The sequence below is a fragment of the Saccostrea cucullata genome, unplaced genomic scaffold (assembly GCF_032062105.1).
Source record: "Saccostrea cucullata isolate Sc308-1 unplaced genomic scaffold, CSIRO_AGI_Scuc_v1 ctg1867, whole genome shotgun sequence".
Lineage (NCBI taxonomy): Eukaryota > Metazoa > Mollusca > Bivalvia > Ostreida > Ostreidae > Saccostrea > Saccostrea cuccullata.
In genome coordinates, this window is record NW_026940998.1 from 98805 (window position 1) to 104484 (window position 5680).

Genomic DNA, 5680 nt, shown 5'->3' on the forward strand with positions numbered 1-5680 from the left:
ATCTTTTGTATTAATTCTTCGCTTTGCGCTTCTCAAACGAGGGTAAATTTGAAATTAGACAAATTCATAGAGCAGATTATAATTTCTGAAACCAAATTCCTACTGCATTTTTTAATAACGAACCAAACATGTTCTGTAATGTGAAATGGTTTAAACAGCATGTTAGTCATATAACTTTCACATATTCCAAATAAAAATTTAAAACAAAAGAAATATGATTTTTGCGTTCTGTTCGTCTTTGAATTAAGATTTGTAAATTTGTTAAAATGTGACAGCTTATCGTTGAAATGACGAAAAAACTACTTGTAAGTTTATTTTACTTAATTTTTGATAATGTGAGGCATTGCAGCTGCAGATTCTAATTGAGGAATTTCTTTTTAAATTGAATGCCACCACAAAAAGTTTGTTTGAACTGTCTAGTACACACATTCAACCCAAAAAGACACAAGAGGGGGAGACAGAAAAAGAGAAAAGACGAGGGAAGATTGAAAAAAGGAAATACAAAAATTCAATTCAAGAATGAGTAAAATAAGGAAATAATTATCATAAAATTAACTACTTTTTACTCTTAATATTTTAAAAGCAGCACGGGTTTAGTTTTTAATAACCATAAACTACGTTTTCCTTGCATGTATATTGGACAAAAAAGCTTAAAATTACCACGGTAAATATATATCAAAAAATGTACTTGATCATAAAAAAAATTCAGTTCTAATTTTAGAATCACTTTCTATATCAGAAGTTTGACAAAATAAACACGAAATTTGATTAGTTTGTTCGAAAACACGCTCGCTTCGTTAACAGTAGGCCCGGGTTCGATTTTCGATCGCGGCGCTGCGTCATATCTACAACGTAAACATAGCTATAGGTAGTGACTATTCCCTTGCCAAGCACTCGCCTCTGCACTTGAAGTGAAAGTCACAGTTCTTCCGGACATGATCTTAAAAATGTAGGTCCCGTGTCACGGTAGGCGTTGGTACGATAAATAGCCCTCCCTTCTCAATGGCTCTATGTGCTAAGTATAGCTCTAAATTTGAAGCACGTCACCGGCAAACCGTAACGTTTCCATATGAGTTACAAATTCTCGAGAGGGACGTTAAACAATATACAATCAATCAAAACACGCAACAAATTTTTCCATTCGGCCACTCTAGAATTCGTTACGTTAGGTGTTGACAGGAAAATAAGAAATATGCAGAAAAGTCAAATCATTTCAGTTACAGGAAAGGCAAAATTTTGTAAGACCTCTCTGCAAGACAATGAGGGCCTTACTTCGTCGACCCATTAGCTCTGCAAAGCTAGCCTGTGGGATTTTTTGCCTTTCCTTCTGGAAGGCTGACTGACAGTTCTACCATTTTAGGAAAAATGTTTGACGAACTACAAATGTGTTCCTAAAGAACTTTTCATGAATTGTTATTAGGTTTCAAGACGGAAGAAAAACGTTTTATGACAAGTTATGGCAAGAAATAATTAGAATTTCTCATGTTGATTAGAGAAATTACACTTTGATACCCCTATGCTCTTATTGTTCCACTAACATTTTAACACAAAGAAAAAGATGCCGATAAAAACTTATCAAACTCGTGTTGGTCAGATATAGAATCGTATGCATGAGATGTTTTTAAAGGATTGAAGTCTTATTGTCGCAAAAATTCAAAAGAATGGTAACATTTTTCTTGTGCAAAAATATGATTCTAAATAATTCTCTCCAATATACATTTTCATACTGTTGGAATATACTTATCATGCATTTATATGTTATTTCAGTAAAAATATATGCAATACTGGAAAATGTTATCTAATCTAAAAAAACACGTATTTCTTTTCCCCGGAAAAAACAAACTTTTTTTAATTGTAATATATGTGGTTTGTTTCCATTAATATAACGAATAAAGATAACATTCCTTTTTTATGTTACAACTTCTTTTTGCAGATGGCAACAGTACTATCAGAAGGTGATATGGTTAAAACACAAATGAAAGGGTCTCCTTTACATTTTCACATACCTTTGTTTTATCATCCCCAGCTTTGATATATCCATGCATATCTGAAACCAAAGTTCAGATAAATATACGATGTTAAATTTTACAATTAATTTTGTCTCTTAATGTTTTTGAATTTTCGAAAAATCATTTTGTATTTTTAATAACATAATAAGATTAGGTTTTAAACACATATTGAGACTCGAGATAAAAATAAATGCAGCTGTTTAGGGTAATTGTGTTTCCTCATATTGATGAAGTAAATTAGAGGAATTACTCATTTAAAATAATGCATTTTTAAAATTATATTTTGCGTCAATTTTTGACAAACATATTCAATTGTAGATAAAGAGTGTATCCTAAAAATTCAAGGCAATGTAACATCTTATCAATTAAAAGACATCACAAATATAAATACAAGTTGAAGTATATATTTTAACTCAGGTATAAGTTTGAAATCAATATTGTATGTATTCCAGCTCCGCTAAATTTATGTGTTAGGTAGGTCATTATAGATTTTCCAATTTAAACGTTTCTTCTTTGAGTGTCGCTGTTTTTTGTAAGGACTTCTGGATTTAGCACAACTCTTTGTCCTTCTTTTATTTTATCTAATTAAAATATTGCCTTTGAAGCATTCTTTTAATTGATGTTTTTATTTGTTTTTTTTTTCAGTCCAGAACAGGATAAACGATACATTTTGAAATTCATGTTATATAATAATAAAATTGATAATAAATCATTTTCTTTCATTTGATAAAACTCACCTCCCTCATATGCCTCAGATATCCTAAATCCTGCAAATGTTTCACAATCATAGATCTTATCTTTAATCGTAGGGTGGTCTTGGATATCCTGGATAATACATAACTATTGAATATACATGTGTAATCTTCATTTTCAAAGTATTACGATATTGACTTTTTTTAAAGTTTGAATCGTATACTAGTCGGGTAAAAGGTTTATGACTGCTCACCCCTTTCTTCTGCTTATCTTTATTGTCATCAGAGCTTGCCCATTCCTTTTATCATTTGTGTTAGATAAAAAAAAAAAAATAATAAAACATGTTACGACCAGTACCTCAGACATTGTTGAGACTAACAAATAATTTAAATCTAGATGTAACGCACCGTTTTATTTGGAAAAAAATATTTAATCTATATCGTATAACATTAGTTGCATATGTCACAATGAGGTGCATCAAAAACGTATTATTCCGTTTAACATCAGTTTTAAATATACTGAAAGAAAAAAAAAAACGCATGAGAACATAAAATGCAAAAATTATTTTGAATATGTGGCCGAGAATTATGAAAATTGGTCAGATGTGTATTTTGATTACGTTGCACTACAATCGAATGTCAAAACTACTCAACCATGAAATGTAATGCGTCACGTTGGGAAAGTGATAAAATGACAAAAACGCATGCATATTGATGAAGACTATTTTATGTTTACAATATTTAGTGCCAAACGATGTATTAGAGTTATATACATCGTTTTTGCATATTTGCAGTCAGTGTAAATTTCTTGCAATCATGGTATGGCTGACGGAGTTTACATGTAGTAATTGAATTGCATAGATTGATAAAAAGGTAACAATATGTTGCTGATGTTACCGTGCAGTTTGTTTTTAACTTTTCAACCAAAAAAGTTTTTTTTCGGTTGTCAGACAGTAACTTAAAAGGTTTCCAACCAACCATGATGGTGACGTTGGCGCGTAACAAAGTCACATCAAGATAGGGCTTTATGTCATGCCACCTCGGTTATCGTCAAGGTATTATCACTGAAACCAATATTTATACAGCAGACAATCACACTCATAATTTTCACCCCGATACTGACCGACACTCTCTGCTCTAATTTGGTCAGCGAGCTTGGCAACTTTACGTCGAATTTTTCTCTCACACGCACACGTACGTGTGGTATGCGTAATGTTTTTAGCATGTTTATACTTGGAAAATGAAACCAGTATTTGACGAGAATTTCTTACAAACATTAACGTGTGTACCAAAACCAACTGGATTCCGTAAATTCTATCTTAAATCGGAAATTCGTGGGATGCATGGGGCAGGGGGAATTGTTGGCTTATGATAATCTTGTGAGAAAGATAAATGCTCTGATGAACTCAATGTTCAGGGGAATCAAGGATGTTACTTATGCACAAGCTAGATGATGAGAATTTTTACTATAATTTTTATGGGCTATCGACATATCAATGCCAATAAATCATGAATTATCAGTCAAAGTCTCACAAGATTTTGGTAACTTGTTGATTAAAGAAAAAATTAAATGTTAATAAGAATTTTGGAAAACATATTCGAAAAAATAGTTTTAATTTAATTCAAAAGTTTTCTATGTGTTTCCTTTTCCTTTCAGTATACAAGTCCCGTTTGAAGCGATTTTGGAGATTTAATTGTACACACTGAAATTAAATTATAAGGAAAGACCTATGATATAACATAACTTGGGGTAGTTTACGCCTCTTAAAAACGCTTTTTTATATTGTATTAAATAGGTTAAGGTAAGCTTTATTCCTTAGAAGAACATGTTAATTAATCTGACCTCATCATTTAATCCAGAAGAATCATCTTCACTGCTGTATTTTGAATAATCTTTATCTTTAAAGACCTTTTTGTGGAAGATGATATTACATTTCTTTCACTTTTACATTCTGAATGATTTTCAGTTTTTATAGCATTTGCAGTCAATGGCAATATTATTACTTTCAATGTTTAATTGAACATAAGAAAAACAAGGGTTTCAGAAGGAAAACGATTCTAGCTGTCTTGTAATCACGTACAATTGACGAACCCTAAAAAGTAAGTAAAGTATCGCTGTTTCTTAAGGGCATATGACACGCACGTTCCTTCAAAATACATAATTTTTCCCTTAGAATTTGCTACATGTTTCCTCACAAAAACGAGGGTACCTTACCAGGCATTTAATCCAGATATCACAGTGTGATATTTATTACATAACCCATATGAGTAATCTTCTGAATAGCCTATATCAAAATTTTTGTCTAATCTTATTTAAAAACACACTGAAACAGTATCGAAATCGAGAAAGGATGACAGTTATTCATTATTTTTCAAATAATACCAAGAAATTCAAAACATATATTTGAGAAATGTGTCATCTGGCCTTAAAATAAAGATAAGAATTTCAATTATATAAAGTTTTAGCCAACCGCACATCCAGCAGCCTTCACCCCCCCCCCCCCCCCCCCCCGCCGAAAAAAAAAATATATCTTACCTCATATTGTTCTGTACTTATCTCTTTATCTTCTTTTAGAAGATGATTTATATTTGAAATTCACATTGTTATCGTTAATGTTGACAATGTCATGTTAATATCCTTTATTTTCAGAGTTAAACATTGCCTTCTTCTCTTCTTGTTCAAATCGAACTGCGGGACGTGGAAACCGGTCATCCGGATGAGACCGTATTAATCGAGGTCCCATGTCACATTAGCTGGCACGAAAAAAAACTCTGCAGCTAGTGCAGCTAGGATAAGGCTGTCCGTAAAATATCAAAAACTGTAGTAACTTCTCTAATCTACCTCGATATGAAGTCATAATAGAAAATGACGTCAGGTCACTGCATACTTGAGCTGACATGACGGGAAAGTGTGTTAATGTGGAAGCATCCTCTGGTAGTGTAGATATTAAATTGTTTAAATCATGACCCCTGGGGTAG

At 32.1% G+C, this 5680-nt stretch overlaps 1 long non-coding RNA gene across 1 annotated transcript; it reads right to left on the reverse strand.

The window, feature by feature from the left end:
- Nucleotides 1-2513: 2513 nt before the first annotated feature.
- On the reverse strand, nucleotides 2514-4832 carry LOC134256896 (uncharacterized). Its single transcript, XR_009989809.1, has 4 exons — nucleotides 4545-4832; nucleotides 2956-3000; nucleotides 2747-2834; nucleotides 2514-2590 (listed from the first exon to the last, which is right to left on the reverse strand). It is a non-coding gene; the product is annotated as an uncharacterized LOC134256896 (long non-coding RNA).
- Between the last annotated feature and the right edge of the window lie 848 nt (nucleotides 4833-5680).